The following is a 23,023-nucleotide window of genomic DNA, read 5'->3' on the forward strand; positions in this document are numbered from 1 at the left end:
CAGACCTATATTGCAGTTTACTGAGTTTTCTCAAGTTTATATAGCTGTCACTTTCACCCATCTATTCATCTAAACCTGTTGGAATCCTGAAATTCCCAGGCTGAGGATGTCTCTAACTTGAGATTGTATTAAATTATTGTTTTAAAGCAGTTTAAACATTCACACAGTGAGAACAAGGAAGTTTATTCTTAGGAAAGGATCACAAGAACTCAATAGTCATGTGCTTATGATCATATAAAATGATGCTTATTGAAATGAACTCCGATAAAGGAAACAAGAAGGTTTTTAACTCATTTGTGGTTCTATTTTTTCTTTCTTTCCTTTTATTCTTTGGTTTATTCCCTTTTGTCACTGTTTTTCATTTCTGTACCCTTGTCTTGTATAGAAGTTTATCTGAATTAGGGAAGGGAAGGTGAATCACAGAAACGATGGTACAAAGAGTGACTCAATTCAGCAGTGATACTCACTATGTTGGAAATGAATTATACAACTTGGGGGAAGGCGAGACAGGAGAGGAAAAACTGGGAGATAATGAAGGAGGAGGTGACATTGTTCAAAAGAAAATGTACTTATTATCTGACTTATGTAAATGTAACCCCTCTGAACATCACCTTTACAATATTTTTTAAAAGAAATGATCAAAAACTAAATTAATGTTTTAAGTTAGTTTCCTAGATTATTCCACACTTGAACTCTAAATTGATGCAAACATATATCTGTGATTATGAATTCTTCAGGAGCTGTTGCTACACTTCTAACCAAGACTCACAAAGACAATCTTATGGCCTCTTCCTTTGTCTACTGTTAGGATTTATACTTCTTTGTGGGGAGGTGGTCCGGTCGTGGGGCCTGAACTCTAGGCCTGGGTGCTGTCCCTCACCTCTTCAGCTCAAGGCTAGTGCTCTACCACTTGAGCCACAGCACCACTTCCGGCTTTTTTCTTTTTGCTTATGTGGTGCTGAGGAATCGAACCCAGGGCCTCATGCATGCAAGGCAAGCGCTCTACCACTGAGCCACCTTCCCAGGCCCTAGGATTTATACTTTTTATGTAAAAAATATAACTTTAAAGGAAAGGGTATAATTTTATTTTGAAACCTCAGCTGAAACATCTTACCATTGTTTTCAGGGGCTTCAAATGTTTAGTTACTATTAATGGTTCATTTTCCTTTGTGGTTCTATCTTATGGGATTTCCTTAGCAGTTTAAAATTTTATTTTATTTTTAATTAGAATTCATTAATCAGTTTTATTTTAATTAGCATTCATCCTATAGTGAAACAAGAGTTTCATTATGATAATTCTATAGAGGTGAACAGTGTACTCTGAGAAAATTTACCTCCTTTATTGTATTTCCATGTCTCCCATACATTTCCTCTTTTTACTTTGAGCAAGCGCAACCCTCTTTTTAACATTCCTATAACTCCTCTCCCTTTTTCCAGTGTTTGGTGAATTTCATATGCTGTTTTCCTACATATATATGTAATATACTTTGATCTTCTTTATATCCTTACCTTTCCCTTTCCTACATCTCACTGGTTCCATCAAGCAGTCACCTATATACTCATGACCTATTATATCAATATTATTGTTACTATTACTATTATTGCCATTGTTTTAAGACTAGATTTCACATATGAGGGAAAATGAGATGTTTGAATTTAGGGGCTGGGTTTATCTCCCTCAATGTGATAACCTCCAATTCCATCCATTTTCTGCAAATGACATAATTTCATTTTTATTTATGGTGAGTACATATATACATTATTTGTTATCAGTTCAGTGGATATTAGACAGTAGCTGTTTTCACATTGTGGCTACTGGGAACAGGCTGAAATAAACATGGATATGCAAATCTCTCTCTTGTATATTGTTTTACACCTCTTCAGATACACCAAAGAATGGTATCAATTGACCTATTTTTAAGTCCTTGAGGAACTTCCAATATAATTTTTCCCATAGTGGTTGCACTTGTTTAATTTCCCACCAACAATTCCTCCTTTCCCCTCATTTTCTCCAGCATTTGCTGTTTTCTTTATTATAGACATCCTGTTTGGGGTGAGATGGACTATTAGGGCATTTTTAATTTATATTTCCTTTAAGCTAAGCTGACTTTTATTGTTTCTCCAGTCTTCTGATGTATTTTTCTAAAAGTTTAGAGACGCCTTTAGTCTAAAGAGTAAAAATATAATATTGTGTAGACTTGTGTAATAGAGATCCTATTACAAAGAAGAGCCCATTTGGGGCCAATACTCTATACCATCTTAACTTTATCCATCTTAACTATTCTATTAAATAACCTAAAGTTTGATTGTAATAGCTGTTCATTATTCCTCAGCATTTACAATTATCAGTAAATTCCATCTAAAACAATTAGCTTCGTAATTCAGTTTTAATTGTAGTGAATTTCCCTATAAAGGTAGCAATTCATCTTTAACTGCAGTGACTTTTCCTACAAAGGGAAGATTGGTTAAGATTTTTTAAGGAGAAATTATTTAAGAAATGAAAAAAATTAATTTCCTTTCTTTTAATCTGTAACAGTGATTATAATTTTCATTAGTTTAATTTTCTTTTTTTTCTTTTTAGTTTAATTTTTCCTTTCCTACCCTAGGTAACATTTGGCAATATCTGAAAAGGCTTTTAGTTGTTCCAACTAGGAAGGGGGTGCTACTGACACCTAATGGGTAAAAGACAGTGATGCTGCTGAATGTTCCAGAATTCACAGAATAACAATGAAACAAAGAATTATATGACCCAAACAGTACTTATTGAGTTTAGAAAAACAGCTATGTTTATAACAGGAGATATAATTTTCACCTAGCTGAAATTGTCAAATCTTAATAAATTTTCATCATAGTTTATATTATAATTATCCAGAAGTTTATTCATTTGCTTACTTTTAAATAATTATAGTTACTTCGAATTCATGTCCTAAATACTACTCAAGATAGCATGTTCATCTTTCTCAATATCTGAAAAAAGGTGTTAAATTTGAAGTATGAAATCATTGAGAAATGAATAAGATAGCCTATCTAGCATTGGTAAATAAACCATTCTTATTTCTTGAACTGTATGTGACCTTTCAAAAAACACTGGACCCTTCATTTGTAGATTTTTCAAAGAAATATAAAGTTTACAAAAGTAAATTTAACCTGTTCCTAAGTATCAGAAAATGCAAAGAAACTTTCTACCAACTAAAACACAAAGCAGTTAAACTTAAATAACAACTATTTTAATCTCTCTGTGTGTATATATATACATATATACATGTATATATGGCAATCATTCTTATACCATGAAAATTAAAAATAAAAGATTCAACATATTGTTCATTGAGGTTTTATTAAAGAAAATATCTTTCTTTTTACTTTTAATAATTTTTCTATTTTTCAGTGAAAATTTAATCCTAAAATGATTTTAGATTTGAAGAAAAGTTACAAAAAGTGAGTTTTTATATACCTTTTAACAAAATTCCACCAATGCTGCCATATATAAGTGTAGTATAAATAGCAACAAGAGAAAATCAATATAACTACAATACTGGGACTTTACCAGTTGTCCTAACAATATACATTCTGCGTTTTGGGATAAAATCCAGGATACCGTGTTGCATTTTGTCACCCTATCTCTGTTCTCTAGTTGGTGACAGTTATTATATAACCTTTCCTAGATTTCTATGGACTTGATATCTGAATACACAAATGTCTCTCACTTCAGGATTGTCTGATGCAGATTAAGGTTATATTTTTAGCACACCATGGAAGTGATGGCTGTATATACCTTTCTCAGGTCTTCTTTTCATACAGTAAAAGATATTAAAAGCTTCACTGTTAGCTCAGCACTGGTGGCTCATACCTGTAATCCTAGCTACTTAATCCTAAGGGATTAATCCTAAGGATTATTATTCAAATCCAGTTGGACAAGAAAATCTGTGCTACTCTTACCTCCAAGTAACCACCAGAAAAAGTCAGAAGAGGGGCTATGGTTCAAGTGGTAGAACATTAGGTTTGAGCAAAGAAGCTCAGGGGCAGCACCCAGGCCTGAAGTTCAAGCCCCAGGACCAGCACAACAACAAAAAACTTTACTATAGCTGGGTGCCAGTGGCTCATGCCTGTAATCCTAGCTACTGGGGAGGCTGAGACCTGAGGATTGTGGTTCAAAGCCAGCCTGGGCAGGAAAGTCTGGAAGACTCATCTACAATTAAGCACCAAAAAGCCACAAACTGAGCTGTGGCTCAAGTGGTAGACCACTGGTCTTGAGCACAAAAGCTCAGAGGCAATGCCCAGGTCCTGAGTTTAAGCCCCAGGACTGGCACAAAAATAGATTATTGGTGCTGTTAACCTTGGTTAAGATGGTATCTGTCAGATTTCTTCACCATAGAAATGTGTTTTCCCTTTATAATTAGTAGATACTATTTTTTAATTTGTTTTTTTAACGAAAGCAAGAACAAAAGCAGTAAATTTTTCTAGTTCCTAAAAAACATCTTTATTGTTGGCCTAAATTACATAAACTTGTTGGATAATTTGTATAATGCTAATACCATATTTGCAGTTAGTTATGTTGAGAACATGACTCTTTGAATAGCCTTAACCTATATTTTCAGAATCCTTATTTAACTTGAAGTTTGCTGCAAAAGAGCTTAATAGGAATGCCAAGAAATATGATAAAAAAGAAAAAGCTGAAAAGACCAAGATTAAGAAGGTAGAGCACTTTTAATGCTCTCACTTCTTATTTATGTTGAAAGTACAGTTAAGTATGTTGAAAAGTGGTTAACTGTATACAATGTATTTTATATTGAAACAATTAACATCACATTTTAAACAATGTTTATTTAAATAATAAATAATAAATTTAATAAAAATGGCTTTGTTTTTATGTTTAAAAGTTTGTTGATGGTTATATTTCCAGCTTTTAAGTGCCTCTTGTATGACAAACAGAAGCTATGAAATAGCAAATGGACCCTTTTCAGACACTAAATCTGGAAATACCTTTCCCTTAAACTTCACAGCCTCTAGAATGTGAGAAATAAATTTTTATTATTTATGTCATTTAGTTTATAGTATTTTCTTATAGCAGCCCAAAGAGACTTAGTATCCTCCTTATTGAACATATTATCTGCTTTCTTAAAGAAGCTGAGGCATCAGAAATGTGTCAGATTTCTATTGATCCCTCTCTTCTAGGACCTGCTGCCACAACATAACATCTCCAATTAAACTATATCTTTATATTTACATTTACTTTTTGCCTTTCATTTCAAAAGTTAACCTGGCGTCCCTCTGTCATCCTAATACTCAACTCTTTACCTCACTTTAAAAAATCTTTAAATAGATGTACAAATGGGTTGCCATTCAAGAAGTCTGTTTCTTCAAATCTAAAATTATTTTAGGAATAAATTTTCACTGAAAAATAGAAAAATTATTAAAAGTAAAAAGAAAGATATTTTCTTCAATAAAACCTCAATGAACAATATGTTGAATCTTTTGTTTTAATTTTCATGGTATAAGAATGATTGCCATATATGTATATATATATATATATATATATATATATATATATATATATATATCCACACACAGAGATTAAAATAGTAGTTATTTAAGTTTAACTGCTTTGTGTTTTAGTTGGTAGAAAGTTTCTTTGCATTTTCTGATACTTAGGAACAGGTTAAATTTACTTTTGTAAATCTTATATTTCTTTGAAAAATCTACAAATGAAGGGTCCAGTGTTTTTTGAAAGGTTACATACAGTTCAAGAAATAAGAATGGTTTATTTACCAATGCTAGATAGGCTATCTTATTCATCTCTCAGTGATTTCATACTTCGAATTTAACACTTGATCAATATCATCTTGATCAATGTCATCACTTTCATCATTCTCCCCATCCCATCCAACCTAACCACTCCCCTTGATATTCTTAGTTTTATAGGATATGTATTGAATATTATGACTTGTTTCCGCTCTTCAGTTGTCTTTATTTCTGCCCTGGGCCTTTGTTTCATGAACCATCTCCTTTTCATTATCTTGAGTTCTCTACCTTCTTATCTTCACTGACTCCTTGCCTTTAGCCAAAATTATGCTTTTAAGTTTATTCAACCTTAAAATACACCTAGGTTTCATTAACTGTCTCCTCCCTGAAATGCCTAAGAGTACTCACATTGACTTTTAAATATTTTAAATTTCTCTCCACTCATTAGCTTGTTAAAACTGCAGTTCTCACTTATTTGAGACTGTGTTCAATAGTCACAGGGACCTCCCAAGTCACCTTGCCAAATATGATATATTTGATCTCATTGATTTTGGACGCTGAAATAATTTGATTTGCTTCTGTTACTGTAGATGCTTTAGGCTCCACTTTTCAAATCTCCTTGACCTTTTCTAGACTCTTCCCTGATTTGTGATCTAATATTAAACTAATTTTATAAGTGGTCAGGAAGCAGATTTGGGTTGGAAATAATTGACTGGAGAATACCAAGTGCATTAGCCAAGAAGACAGTTTGGAGAGGGGCCCACTAAATGCTAAAGTTCTCATAGTTTTCTTCCTAGGCTGGCCTCTAACTACTATCCTCCCAATCTCAGCAACCCAAGTAAGTAGGTGTGAGCCACTGACTTCTGACTGTCTTTTTAAAAATCTGGATTTTGCATATGAAAGAAAACATGATATTTATCTTTTTGCATCTGGCTGTTTTGACTAACATGAATTCCACTTCTATCCATTTTCTTACACGAAAATTTTATTCTTCTTTATGGTTTAATATTGCTGTGTTGTGCATATATGTTACATTTTCCTTATTTAATTATCTGTTAGTAGGACCTGGATTGATTCCATATCTTGGCTATTGTGAATAGTGTTGCAGCAACCATGGGTCTGCATGTATTATTTTTACATAGTAACTGATTCCTTTCTGTTTGTACCCAGATATAACATGATCATATGGAAGTTCCAATTTTAGCTCTACTGACTTCCATAGAATCTGGACAAATTTACTTTTCAGTTATCAATGTATAAGGGTGCCTTTCTTTATGCATCCTTGCCAGCATTTTTAACCTCATTTAATAAAAAAATTTAGATACTACTTTTTACTTTCTAGGTTTTCATAGAATATGTTTGTAATATCCTATGATGATGAGTTTATGTGAAAAAACAGATATGCTATACAGAAAAGTAAATATTGTTACCAGCATTATAGAGAAGGCAATTAAAATTGTGTAGAGCTAGAGACATGTTCAGTGGAAGAGCACCTGCCTGGCAGGCATGAAGTCCTGACTTCAAAGCCCAGTACACCAACAACAGTATACATCTATATCCAGTAATTCTGCATCTAGGAATTTATTTTACAAAAATACTTGGAAAGTGTATAAAGTTTCAAGTGTTTTATAGTTATCAGATTGCTGTTACCTTATTATATAATTTAAATTAATATCTAAACATCAGGAATCTCATGGTTGTGTTCAAATTTTAGCCATTTCTGTACCACCTCCATTTTACTGTAGTGAAGGACCATTTGAATCATTTATTTAATAATTTTTCTTTAAATTTACTTATTTTCCTTTAAACTTTATCCCTAGCCTAACTTATTATACCAGGAAAAGGAGAGAGAGAGAGAGAGAGAGAGAGAGAGAGAGAGAGAGAGAGAGAGAGAGAGAGAGAGAGAGAGAGAGAGAGAGAGAGAGAGAGAGGAGAGAGAGAGAGAGAGATATCTATGTATATAGATACATAGTGATATATGGTAAGTATATGAAGAAAATGTCCATGTAACATCTAATCATTTTCTGTTCCATCAGTAGTGTTACACGTTAGAATCCTGGTTAATAGTACAGCCATTAGAAATGATGATGTAGTTGCATATTTTTTACTTAAGAGGATGTTCTCATTTCATACACGAGAAAACAGCTTCTAAAACATGAAAACAGCTTCTAAGACAGTGTTCTCTATGTTCTTTAGTAATAAATGCATTTATATTGTAATAAATATATATTGAAACTAGATAATGAAATAGTGAAAATGTCTCAGTGTTTTGAACATGAACAATTTTAATTTTTAATTGTTCTATATATGCTCATTTGTAAAGTATTAATGAACATGTGTTTTCTAATCAAAAGATAAAAAAACTAAAGAACTATATTATGCTTCTAATACTTTAAGACAAAATGTTTCCAGAAAAAGTAAATTAATAGATCTTACAGATTATAGGTTAATTTGGAGTCATTTCTTTTAAAATATTTTGTCTTCACCAGTATTTTCTTCTGCTCTTTGTCTTCAACAATATGTTCTTTGCTTTTGCTCTGATTAAAACAGGCCATTCAGAGAGGCAATACAGAAGTTGCCAGAATTCATGCTGAAAAGGCAATCTGTCAAAAAAAATCAAGCAATCAACTTCTTGAGAGTGGGTGCTAGAATTGATGCTGTCACAGCTAGAGTTCAGACTGCAGTAACAATGGGCAAAGTAAGACAATATCTATAAATAGTAGAAACTCTTGGTTTAAGCTTAATTATAGTATGATAGGAAGAGTTGTCAGAAATTTAAAGTTGTTATAATTTCCTGGTAAAGGCCATCATGGACTGGAATAATGTAGTAATAGAGTACTTAATGAGAAAAATTGTGGTGGTAGTGGCTTTTCAAACTAAGATGTGATTTTTTTCTAATGAAGTAGAAAATCAAAGGTATATGATAGACAATGCCTAGACGAGAATACATAGTATATTTTTACTCCTAAGGAAAATGTAGGCACTTTTCATAAATGATATATAACTGACAGGTTTAAGAGACTACAAAAATGCCAGCGTTATTTATAACATGGTATGCTAAATCTGTTTTATACTCCAAATAGGTAGCAAAGTCCACAGCAGGTATAGTTTTCTATGGATGCTGCTCTGAGGACTATGAACCTTGAAAAGGTTAAGAAAAAGACTTTTATTATTATTTGATAGTCAGATAGCATCTTTTCATTGTAAGATTTCATATGAATGTATTTTTAACATATTTCTGCCTTAATGGACAAATTTGAACACCAATTTGAAACACTGGATGTTCAAACACAACAAATGGAAGACACAATGGGCAGGTCTACAACTCTAACACCACCACAAGTAAGAATTTCCTTGTGTAGAGTAGCTTTTTAAAAATCATCTGACTTCAAAATACAAGAATCCCATCTTTTCATTTCTAAATAAACGTAGTTTACTGCAAAATTCAATTAGGAAATTAATTGCTTTGCCCCTAGATTTTCAATGCAAGAACAGAGTACTACATTATCTAGCCTGCTTTGGAGTTGTGGAAATTATATTGGGTCACATGTCTAAAATATAGAACCTAGTTACACCTTGCTGCTACTGGTACTATTTTATTACATTTATTATAATTACATAAAAACTTTAAGAAGTAAATATTAATTGGGTGAATTAGTGTTTTAATATATGTAATCTTCAAATCAGATTAAGCATATGTCTCAGACATTTATAATTTATGGTGCAAACTTTCTGGCTTTTTTTTTGGGGGGGGGTCTGGTCATGGGGCCTGAACTCTGGGCCTGGGCACTCTTCTTCAGCTCAAGGCTAGCGCTTTACCACTTGAGCCACAGTGCCACTTCCGGCTTTTTTTCTTTTTGCTTATGTGGTGCTGAGGAATCGAACCCAGGGCCTCAGGCATGCAAAGCAAGCGCTCTACCACTGAGCTAACTTCCCAGCCCAACTTTCTGGCTTTTTTAATTTTTTAATTTGTTCACCTCACTATAATTGCTCTGATTTAAGAGTAAATTAGTTTTCACCAATCAAACCTCTCCCTAGCCCTTGATCCTCCTTCTCTGACTTTTGGTAACCACCATTTTACTCTCAACTTCTATGAGATGAACTTTTATACAGTCTACATTTTAGTGATATCATAAAATATTTGTCTTTCTTGTGCCTATCTTATTTCACTTAGCAGAAAATCTTCAGTTTTACCTATATTATCACAAGTGATATTATTTAATTATTTTTATGGATAAATAGTTTTTCATTGTGCATTCATACCACATTTCCTTTAACCATCATCATTTGGGGGATCTCTAAAATTGTTTTCCATTTCTTGATTATTGTGACTAGTGCTGGAAGGAATATAGAGGTGCAGATATTTCTCTGACATACTATTTTCATTTACTCCACTGGGGGATTTCTGAATCATGGTAGTTCTTTTAACGTGTTTTGAGGCACTTACTGTTGTACTAATTTACAATCCCATCAGTAGCATGTAAGTGCTCTCTTTTCTGCACATCTCCCTTTTGCATGTGCGTTAAGTGGTCCTCAGTTATGGTTTTATGATTAATTGAATTTTGGGAGCACAAGAAAAATTGGAATGATGACTTGAGTATGTGTGCTAGGATTCCTAATCCCTGCCCTGCCATTAATTAACTTCGGGACGTTGATTACAATACATATGTTCCTGGGCCTCAGTGTGTATAACTGTAAAATGTAGATGTTGTGTTTGATGATGTTTAAAAATACCTTCTAGATTTAAAAAAAACTGAGATTGATTTGTGGAACAGCTCAATTTCAATTATGGTGCCTTTTGCTGGCGACATGCAAATGCACACAAGGCTTTCTTCATAAAAAAAAAAAAAAACAAAAAAAACAAAAAAAAAAAACCAATCCAGGCGCTGGTGGCTCACGCCTGTAATCCTAGCTACTCAGGAGGCTGAGATCAGAGGATCGCGGTTCAAAGCCAGCCCAGGCAGGAAACTCCATGAAACTCTTATCTCCAATAAACCACCAGAAAACCGGAAGTGGCACTGTAGCTCAAGTGGTAGAGCGCTCGCCTTGAGCTGAAGAGCTGAGGGACAGCGCCCAGGCCCAGAGTTCAAGCCCCACGGCTGACCAAAACAAAAAACAAAACCACAGATGAATTGATTGAATATACTACTTGTATCCTGCTAATAGGTAATACGGATTATCCAGTTTGTAAAACAATTTAGTATTATTTATTCTCTTCTTATTGTAGCAACCAGATGATCCTGTTAAAGTAAGTTTAGTTATGTCATTCTTCTGATCAAAACCTTCCAGTGGCTCCATGTTACCCCCAGAGTAAAAGTCAGATTCTGAGTAATAAGATCTTGTAAGACTTGCTTCACACTATTTTTCTGGCTTGCTTATTTTATTACTGCTTATTTTATTCAGGCACTTTGCTTCCTTATTGTTTGTCAAGCACACGACCATATTTCTGCTTTATAGCCAAGCTATCATTTGCAGTTTCTTTGCGTTTTCTTCCTCCAGACATCCATATGACTCCCTCCTTCCTTCCCTTCAAGTGATTTTCTTTTAACTCTACTTAAAGCTACATAACCATGTACTTTCATGCCCTACTCTCCAGCAAGCCTCCCTTCTATATCTTTTCCACAGTACATATCATTTTCATTTTTAAAATTAGCTTATATCAGTTATACTGAGTAGGGAGATTTTGTTGTTATATCTCCACACATGTTGCCATATTCCAATCAATTGGACTCCTTCTATCACACTCCCTGCACATTGTCCTCTAAGAAATAGTGTCACCAACAGGTCTTCCCATGCCATTTGCATAGTTTCAAATTGTGTATTTTGACAGTATTTAATCTTCTGTTTTCTCCCCCAAGCACACCCCTCCCCACTAGTCCAAAGAGTTTATTCCACTTTGATCCTACTGGTATTGATTTTGTTCTTCTCTTGAGTTTCTCGGTGCTGCTTTCATATGTACACAATTATTCACCTTCTTTGTTTTATCATTCTCCCCTCTCCTTCTCTTATGTAGTTTCTGAGTGTGATTCATATTCTATATCTAACCCTCTGAAGTACTTATGTGTATGAATATTTATACTTATGTGCATGGCCATGTGTATGTATGTCTTTTAGGTATAGCTTTCACATTTAAGTGAAAAAAATGTGGTCTTTGTTTTTTTGAGTTTGCCTTATCTCACTCAGTAGGAAGTCCTCCAGTTGTATCCATTTTACTGAAAGTGACATTTCATTTTTCTTTATAGCTATGTAATATTCCATTGTGTGTGTATGTATTATGTATTCTTTATCCAACCATTTGTTGCTGAGCACCTCAGTTAATTCCATCTTTTGGATTATTGTGAACAGAGTTGTTAATAAACATGGATATGCAGATATATTTCTTGTGTATTGATTTGCTCTTTCTTTAGATGTATGCCCAATAGTGGTGTGGGGATATCTATTTTTAGTCTTAAAAAAAAAACCCTCCATACTAATTTCCACAAACACTGCACTAGTTTACATTCCCACCAAGAGTGTATGAGAGATCCATTTTCTCACATCCAGTCTAGAATTTGTTGTTTTTTGTTTTCTTGATGGCTGCCACTCTAACTGCAGTGAGATAGTATCCCAGTGTAGTTTTCATTTTGAGCTTTCTTTATGGCTAATGATATTGAACACTTTCATGTATCTATTACATATCACTTTCTAATATAACATGTGCTTCTTTAAATTTTTATTTTTCCCTTCAAATGCATACACTAAAATGTAAATTTTAATATTAAGACAGATTTATTTTGTTTTAAAAATTCAAAATTAAAAAGAGAGCTAAAAATTCTGCCCCTACTTTTAGAAATAATCATTGTTCCAAACTATGTACCGCATTCCTGTTTACAGTATGTTGTTTTCTGGTCCAAAATTCATTTTTCTTTTTTAAAAATTAATGTGTGATAAATTACACACCTTTTAAAGGCAATGCTATGAATTTTGACCAATAGCACAATTATTTGACTACATCAACAGTAAGAAATTCCTTTATATCTCTGAAAGAATTCCATTTTGTTGAGGATCTGACTTTCTCCACTTTTGTTAATGTGTATTAGTTATACATGTTAATGGGAAATCTGTGTGATATGTCCTTTGAGGAGAATTCATCAAATCCAGCCTTACCTTATCCCCTTCCCCATTCCTGGCTTCTAGTCTGGGGAATGTTAAGTCATTTTTGTAGCTTTTTGAGGAAGTTTACTATTCTCCACAATAATTACTAAACTACATGCCAACCAACAATGTGTAACAATTCCTTTTCTTCATATCCTCACCAGCACTTGGAGTTCTCCAATTTTTCATAATAGCTATTTTTAGTACAGTGAAGTGATAGCTCATTCTGATTTTGATTGGCATTCCTGTAATGATTAGTGATGTTGAACAGTTTTAAAATACATTGTTGGCCATTTGTTCTCTGGTTGAGAAATGTATATCCATTGTCCATTTGCTAAATTAGGTTATTTTCTTAAAATTTTTTTCTTTAATTTTTTGACTTTTGAGTTTTTAGGGTTTTTTGGTCGGTCATGGCACTTGAACTCGGCCTGGGTGCTGTCCCTCAGCTCTTCAGCTCAAGGCTACGGCTCTACCACTTGAGCCACAGTGCCACTTCTGGTTTTCTTGTGGTTAATTGGAGATTAGAGTGTCACGGACTTTCCTGCTGGCTTTGAACTGTGATCCTCAGATCTCAGCCTCCTGAGTAGCTAGGATTACAGGTGAGAGCCACAAGCACCTGGCTACTTTTAATTTTTTTTAAATCCTTATATATTCTTGATATTAAGTCCTCATCAGACAAATAAGTGGCAGATATTTTCTCCCGTACTGTTAGTTATCTCTTCACTATTGAATGTTTCATTTGCTGTGCAGAATCTTTTGTGATTTGTATAATTCTTTGTCTATTTTGTTTTTTTTTCCTGTGCTTTAGAGATATACCCCCCAAAAATTCATGTCCCATACCAATGCTATGGGGAGTGTTTTCTCCATGTATTCTTCTACTGCTTTCATACTTTTAGGTCTTTGATCCATTTTGAATTGATATTTCTACTAGGTGATATAAAAGAGAAATTTCAAATCTTTATATGTGAATAGCCATTTTTCCTGGAATCACTCATTGAAGAGGCTGTCATTTCTCCAAAGTATTTATTTTGGTAATTTTGTCAAAAAAAACCAGTTACATATTGATGTGTGGCTTTATTTCTCAGATATCAATCTGTTCTATTTGTCTGTGTGTCTTGTTTTTAGGCCAATAGTACTATACTGCCTGTGTAACTTTGGCTCTGTATTATGTCTTGAAATAGGGTATTGTGATATCTCCAGCTTTGCTTTTTTTTGTTCAATACTTTTTCAGCTAATTATATTCATATGTGCTTCCATATGAATATTTGGATTTTTCTCTAGTTCTTTGAAGAATGTCATTGGTATATTGATGGACATTGACAAATAATGTAATCTCTTGCTTCTATGTCAGATCTTTTCCCATATTTTCAATTTAACTATATTTGTAAATTAAATTTCATTTATGCTCATTGGAATTAAAATACACAGCAATATTAAAATTATGATGCTCTTCTCCCCTTCCTAAAAGTCACTGGCATAAATATTTTTAATCACTGCCTCCATAACATGTAAAACATTTGTCTGGCATAGAACAGGTGTTCATTACTTTCTGTAGATTGTTGAATAAATTTAAATATATGACAATGTACATGATTTATAATGTAGGACTTCCAAATGTATGTACTAAAAGTCCTTGTGTATACAAAGATACACAAATACATGCTTATTGCACTTTCTCTATATAGGGAGAAATTACAAAAAAATTTAAATGTCCAGAAATAGAATGGATTTAAATTTAATTTATTTCTATACTGACATATCCTAAAGGAATTAAGTTGAATTAACTAAATACTTAGGAATAAAAGTCATAGAAAAATATCATGTAACACAATCAAAAGAAGTTTTCAAAATACAAATAATTCTACTTTAGATATAAAGTAAAATGACAAAAATGTTATCCACATGTGCTGTATTATTTTCTGAATTTGTATTATATATTTCAAACATTTGTAAAGTGAATAAAAAAAGAAACTAAGGCTCCAACAATAAGGTTGATGGCTTGATCAAAATCATACAGCTTCTTACTTGTAGAGCTATGATCACATTTTAGAACTTCCTTTGTAAATACAAAATATTTTGTATAGCTATGTTTTCCCTGAGTGCTCCCTGAACCTTAGTATTTATCTAGGTATATGGCCAAGTGTAATCTCAGGTACTGTAATCTCATACATATTCCTGTAATCTCAGTACTATGGAGATAGAAGCCAGAGGCTCTTGAGATTTAGGCCAGCTAGACATCATCTATCAGACCAGCTTGGGCTAATAGGGGCAGCATGCTATCTTCCCTCAAAAAACTCCAAAAACCATACAAAAGTAGTTCAGTCATTGTTTAGTATCTATAGACACCAGGACTTGATAACATTCAAATACATTTTTTATATACATATATATCTATATATACACACACATAGGTATATATATGGCATGCTATTTGAATACAACATTTGTATATCCTCTTATTTATAATTTAAAATATCTCTGAATTACTTTTAGTACCTTATGCAATATAAATCTTATATGAATAATTATTACACTGCATTGTTTAAAGAATAATGAGGGCTGGGATGTAGCTCAGTGGCAAAGCGCTTGCCTAGCAAGTGCAACGTCCTGGGTTCGATCCCCAGTACCAAAAAAAAAAAAAGACAAAAAAAAAAAAAAAAGAATAATGACAAGATAAAGTGTCTACAATATAGACACAATGTTCTTCCAAATACTAGAAAGTGTTCCTAAATATCAAATTTGCATCCATCTGAAATATAGTTATTATACTCTAAAAGTTAAATCATCATGGTTTTGCTTATATGCTGAATTTAAACCTAAGAAAAATAATAATAGGATATAATTGTAACTGGTTTGCATGAGGAACCAGTAAGACAGGGGTATGAGAAATCAGGCTGAAGAGGGATGATCAAAGTGCATTATATGCATATATCTATCTATAAACTCATATATATAAATATATCTAAAATGTTTGAAGTCCATTTATATATACACATATATACTTATATATATGTACACACATGAAAATAGCATTTTGAAACATGACTAAATCTGTTAAGAACTGGTAAGAGGTTCTTATTCATAAGCAATAGATGGGGTGAATTTGTTCAAAGTACAATATGCATGTATGAAATAAAAATAACAAACTCCTTTATGTAATTTGTATCAATAAAATTTTGAAACCACAGTGGATTGTGATGGAGTATTACAAATGGAGTCATTCCATTAGAGAGATACATTCCTCAGAGGTACAAATCATATATGAACCTTACTCCTGGTATTTTTCAAATTATTTCATTATATAAGGCTTTAGAATTTAATGTTAGGAAGTGGCACTGTGGCTCAAGCGGTAGAGCGCTCACCTTGAGCTGAAGAGCGCAGGGACAGCGCCCAAGCCCAGAGTTCAGGCCCCATGACCGACCAAAAAAAAAGAATTTAATGTTAATGTTAATAGAAAAAGCCTTGGTTTAAAATATATCAGCATACTCTGGGTGTAATGAAAAAAATTATTAGCATAAATTAAATTGTACAAAGTAAAAGGATTTTATCGTGGCACTTTCATACATGAATATATTAGTTTGAATATATTAACCCTTACTATTGCTATTTTTGTACCTCTTGCTTTCCCTCCTTTTTCTTCCCCCTTTACCTCCTAGTAGTCCCTCTTCTATTAGTGTAACCTTGATTGTGTTGTTTTGTTTTATTTCCTTCTAGCTTCCACAAATGAGGGGAAATGTTATATATATGTCCTTGTGGAGCTAGCTTGTATCACTTCATGTGATGATCTCTAATTCCCTTTTTTCCTTTTTATTTATTTATTTTTATTGTGAAAATGCCTACAGAGGGGCTACAATTACATGGGCAAGGTAATGAGTACATTTCTTATCAAGCATTGTTGCCTCCTCCTTTGTTTCCCCTTCCCATCCCTTTCTCCCCCCGCCCCCAGCCAAAGTTTTAAAGTTTGTTTTTCTATATAACGTATTGTTGCAGTGGGTCCACCTGTATCCCTATTTAAACCATTTGTTTTTTCCCTACCCCTCCACAAAGTATACCAACAGTATGCAACAGTGAAAACAGGGGTTATACCGTGGGGGAGGGACATACAAAGCAACAAAGAAATCATCTTATAAATATGTTAGAAATAATTGCAAGAAAGAAAAAACATTTGAAATTCCTTTTTAAAAGTCCAAACTACCCTTTAAAGCTCAAGTTATTGAAGTATAAATTCTACTATCCCTTTTCTAGAACCAAGTGGATATGTTTCTTCAAGAAATGACAGATGAAGCTGGGTAAGATATTATTCAGGAGCTATTGGATAATCTTAGTTCAATATCCAGTTTCTAAAATTCTTTAGTGTATGGCCAGTGGTGTGATTCAGTGGTATAGTGTTTGCTTAGCATGTGTGACATCCTGTGTGAAATTTCTAGCACTCCCAAACTGTGATATAGATGAAAATTTTAGTATTTACTACCATTGATTAGAATTTGTTTTTTGACATTAAAACTTAATGATTTGAAGACTGTTGTCATCTCATTTTTGGCAATCATAAAAATGTGGCTTTGTTCTTTAAAATCTCTTGAGATGGATTCATTTAATATATGATGATAAATGAAAGAAGGTAACCAAGAAAGACAGTATTTTTCAAATATTGACTTAATACCTACTTATGAAGAGCATATTTGGATTTTTCATGAATGATCTTCCCAAAAAGCTTCATTGAATAAGTCTAATTTGAGTCCTGAAAACAAAATATACAAATAATTCAAAAGAAAGCCATATTACATGTGTTTATTTGCTTTTTTAAGACAGCAAATAATCAACACTATTTATAGTATTGCTGTTGGAAACAGGATGTTCAGTATAGACTCTTTATTTCTTAGTCTTTCATGTTTGAAGGGAATGACTTGTTCATTTCTGTGTTACAGATGTCATGTTATACCATAAATTTAAAAAATTCATGTTTTAGCTAGGTGGAGATGGCACACATCTGCAATCCTAGCTACTCAGGAGGCTGAGATCTGAGGATTGTATTTTGAAGCAAGCCCAGGCAAGAAAACTCATGAGACTCTTATCTGTAATTAACAAGCCTTTATCAAAAAAAAAAAAAACTCAGGGATAGCACCTAGGCCATGAGTTCAAGCCCTAGGAACAACACAAAAATAAAATAAATGTTTATATAGTCTGTTTTTCCCTCTCTGGAAAGAGAAAGTTCAATAGGGAATAGAGTTAATGGATGTTGCTGTGGTATAATTGCTGATCACTAATTTGTCATTGGCAAGTTTTAATATCCAAGTTAATAAAATAAGCTGCTCAGTATTTGATTACAAGGCTTTAAGATAGGTTGTCCACTTTTTTGCCTTGTTAGTATTCTAATTCAGCTCACATGCTAATAAGCAGGTAGTAACGGTGGTTTTTTTATTGACTATTATAAAAGAAACAAAGGTATTATGTGTTAGAAGACTCCATATTAGAAGAACTTATTTCTGTTTATCTTAGATATTAAATGAATTTTTTTACTAAAAGACTAAATGAAAGCTAGGTACCAGTGGTTAATACCTGCAGTCCTAGCCACTCTGGGATCTGAGGGTCATGGTTCAAAGCCAGCCCCAGCCTGGGTAGGAAAGTCTAGGAGACTCAATTGACAACCAAAAAGCTGGAAGTAGAAGTGTGGCTCACCTGGTAGAATGATAATTTTGAGCAAAAAAAGCTCAGATGCAGCACCAGTCCGAGATTAAGCCGCAGGACAGGCACAAAAGAGAAGACTAAATGAGATAATAGAACTTAGAAATAAACTACAGTGTTACTTCCCCTCAGTCATAAATCAATATCAGCAGGAAACTCTTTGACAAAGTTTAAAGCAGTATTTCTCAATCTGTGCAGTGTTGCCATTTTGACCAGAACATTTTTTCCTGTGCATTGTAGGATGTTTAACAGCATCCTGGCCACTATTCACTAGTAACAGTTAGCAACCTTTCCCTCAGTTGTGAAGCCAGACATGTCTCTAGATTTGAGAAATGGGTTAGGTCAGTAATGGTTAGTTATGACAAGAGCAATAAAAACAAGTTAGAAGTACTGATACAGCAAAACTAATGTTCATACTTAATGATATGAAATATCCAATTGCTATTGGATTTTGTAACTCTCGCAACAAAATTTTAGTATCTTTCCCTTTCCAAGTAATAATGTGTCAATAGTATCATATAATGATTAGTAAAATTACTGTTTTCCATATATCGTTTTTTACACTAATTGACATGCTCCAGTTTTGATACAAGTGGTAAGAATAATTAATACCCTAAAGAAATAGTATAACGGAGATTATAATAGTGAACCTTGGAAGCAAACCAGCCTTAGTTCAACCAGCATTGGTTCAAAACCTTTTTCTGACACAAGGTGATCTTTAACAACATACTTAACATTTTTGAACCTCAGTTTTATATTTGGATTCAGGGAATTAATTATTTCTATTAAGGTCAGTCCAGAGCTAAATACTGAAATTGAAATTGACTTAAATATTAGATATGTATTGTGAAACTACATTTACCTAGCCTGATTTACCTTTTTTCAGCATATTAATTTCCGTTTGCTGTGAATTAGACTTAATAATCTTGAGTTAATATAGTACATCAGATGACCATTGCTTTGGTCTTATGTAGAAAAGACAAGATCATTTCTCAATCTTTTATTAGCTTTTCTATTTTGATTGAATCATCCACATGGATGATGTGGACTCAACAAAAATACTTTGAAATTAGTAACATCATTTATCCTAAAGTATGTATTTAGGAAATGTTTTAAGTTCTATTTACAGAGTTATGAGTCTATTCTATGTTTACTTAAATGGAAGTAGTGGGGAACTTGATGCAAGGGATGACACTTATCAGGACACAACATACTCATAAAGTGGCAAGTTGAATTGAAACTTCTTCATATAACTGTTTAAATATAACAAAAATACATTTAATAAATTAAGGTAAAATCTGGGATGTAGTATTTAAATTTGAAGTACTTATTATAAAATATTATAACAATCATTTTTGCTAATCTTTTTCAATTGATTTTTAGCCTTGATCTCAATGTGGAGTTTTCACAAGGCCAAACAGAGTCTGTTGGCTCCAACATTGCTTCCATGGAACAGGTTGAGGTTGGTTTTATTTTTATTTGTATTCTCTTGATGTCTATTTAAATAATTTCAGATATATATATATATATCTTATGTGAAGTATGCATATATTTACATTAGTAAGCAGATCCACTTTTTTATATTATTAAAAGTATTTTTCATTTTTTGTAAAGAAAAAATACTTTTTTTAAATTCTTAAATATTATTTATTACAGAAAAGAAAAAATACTTTTATGGAAGAATCATTGAAGTAGAATATCTACTTGTACTAAGTTCCCAAATGAACATATTTTCTACTATATTATATCATATATTAGCAAAATGTGGTTAGCCTAGAGCTTTGTAAAGAGAGACATTTTCTATGTACATTTCATCTGCAAATCAATTTTGCTCCCCTTCATCGCTTTTCCTCTGTTAAGTTTTCATTTCTTTAAAATGTTTAAAAAATTAAAATCTCCATGCTGTTTTTGTATACGTTTCTGACAGGATTATTTAAAATGTTACCTGTTTAAAGTGTTAGTGATTTATATTTGTTACAACCTTAATGACCTGTAAAATTTTCTTCCTTTAAGGATGAACTGTCACAGAGACTTGCCTTCATGACCAAGTATAACATAAAAGAACTGGTGCTTCTGTTTCCAACACTTGCTTCTAAAATATTCTTCTAGATTAAAAACACTATATAGTATATGCCAGAATGCTTAAATATTGTTTGTATATAATGCTTTGTTTTACCTTGCGATGTTTTCCTAAGAAATCTAAGCATTTCTGTATGTCATTTTTAGTTGTATATATACTTGTATATATTATGTATAAGAATGTCAGAATCACCGGGCGCTGGTGGCTCACCCCTGTAATCCTAGCTACTCAGGAGTCTGAGATCTGAGGATCACGGTTCAAAGCCAGCCCAGGCAGGAAAGACTGTGAGACTCCTATCTCCAATAACCACCAGAAAACCGGAAGTGGCACTGTAGCTCAAGTGGTAGAGCGCTTGCCTTGAGCTGAAGAGCTGAGGGACAGCACCCAGGCCCATAGTTCAAGCCGGACCAAAAAAAAAAAAAAAAAAAAAAAAAAAAAGAATGTCAGAATCATACTTCTGTACATATCTTTGACAAAGACAACATTAATTTCCTGTAAGCATGTCTTACATATTAGATCAAAATTATAAGACCAAACTACAACTAAGTAAAGTACTTTTTATGAATATAGAATAAAGGTTGGGGTTTTGCCAATAGTTTTATTTATTTGAATATTTATTTCAGGTTTCATTTTTAATTATATTTTTATTTTCTTTAAGTAGTTGTACAAAAATATTACTGTTCAACAAATCAGTTTATATGTATAATGCATCTTGATCAATATCATTACTTTCATCATTCTCTCCCATCCCTACTATAACCACAGTTTGAGATTCTTAAATTCAAGGTATTTTTAAATGTATGTCTGATGACATGATTTAACAAAATAAAAACAGGAAGTTACACAAAGAATAATGACATTTCTGTATTTTATAGTTTTTTTATTGCTATGTAGAAACACAATTGACCATTAATGTATATTAATCAGCTCTTATCATTAGATATTTTGACTCAGCAATTTACTGACTAGTATTCTAAATCCCTAAATTAAAAAAAATGTTTCAGTAATAATTTTATTTAAGTAGTAAAGGTTTGCAACATTAAATCACAGAAGTTAATGCTTGTTCATCTTTAAATTTTCCCTTTGCTAAATATCATTGTTAAGACTCCCAGAGAAATCTAACTTTTTATACTTTCTGACATATTTTAATACTTCCATTTGTATTTATAACTCTTGTACTATATTTGAGACTGATGCGCTACCTACTTCGCTAATGAGGCACCTTTGTACTGTATTTGAAAGGAGTTGATTTTCATGGTATTCATATTATTTATAAATTTAGTCTTCTATATGATTATTGATTACTTACCCAGAATATCGATCCATGTTTTTAATCCAGCCAACAAAATAACAAAAAAGAAAAACAAAATGAAATAACTTGAATTTATAACTACTGTAAGTCCTGGTTAAATGTGTTCATTCTCTTAAAACAATAACTCTTTAGTAATTGGAAGAAAAGATGTGGAAATAAATAAGTCAAAATGTTTTGTTCAGCTCTTCAAATGACTTCCATCCCAATAGAAGTTGAGAGCAAAGCATTGTGGGGGCACCAAAGTTATAAGTGTATAGAGAATAGACTTGTGCTCATTAGGACCCTTGGATTGGGGGACATATTTGATGAACAACTATACTACTTGTTATCTCCTGAGTAATATCTGTACCCAGCTAAAATTAACAAATTAGTACATGCCTGCAAATTTTGATATAACAGTATCAAATATATGCAAGTGAGTGACCAAGTAGTATTTCAGCAAGTATACCCCTAATCAAACAGGTTAGTTGTCTTCCCTTTCTCATTCCAAAATTAGTACATAAACTTCAATATTTTCTGAAGCTCTGTTAAACAGCAGATCTGCTTAGAAAATCTTTTTGTTGTAAGTCATGAAGGTATTGAAAGTGCAATTAGGAAGCAACTTTTTTACTGAGTACATCATTAAACCCTTGGTATTTTATTATTATTATCTTTAAGTAGCTGTACAAAAGAGTTTCAATCCAACAATGTAAGTACAATGCATCTTGATCAATATCATCCTTTCTATCACTCTTCCTCATCTTTCCCAACCCACCCATACCCACAAGTTATGTAAGCACATTAACTTTGACCTTCCTTTTTAGGTATCACTTGATACTGCAAAGTCCTATTTTTGTAAGGGGATATCTTAAGATACAGCAAAGTACTTAGCAGATCACACAACAATTTAAATATAACTGTTAGTGGGACTAACAGAGCTTTTCCATACCATATAACGCATACACAGGAATTTAAATTTTTTTGTTTTTGAAATTTAATTAATATTTTTACCATATTTGGTCAGACCTATGCATAATAAACCCATGAGCAAAACAGACTTCCTGTATTCACTATTCATGTATGGGAGTGTAGAT

At 32.7% G+C, this 23,023-nt stretch overlaps 1 protein-coding gene and 1 pseudogene across 3 annotated transcripts in view; one reads left to right on the forward strand and one right to left on the reverse strand.

The window, feature by feature from the left end:
• Tent5d (terminal nucleotidyltransferase 5D) overlaps window positions 1-23,023 on the reverse strand; it is a 153,392-nt gene that overhangs the window by 67,021 nt on the left and 63,348 nt on the right. The gene's annotated exons all lie outside the window — the stretch shown is intronic.
• LOC138839817 (charged multivesicular body protein 1B2-like) lies at window positions 429-21,079 on the forward strand (annotated as a pseudogene).

This window comes from Dipodomys merriami, unplaced genomic scaffold, assembly GCF_024711535.1.
Source record: "Dipodomys merriami isolate MVZ:Mamm:240054 unplaced genomic scaffold, mDipMer1.0.p SCAF_3, whole genome shotgun sequence".
In the NCBI taxonomy this organism is placed as follows: domain Eukaryota; kingdom Metazoa; phylum Chordata; class Mammalia; order Rodentia; family Heteromyidae; genus Dipodomys; species Dipodomys merriami.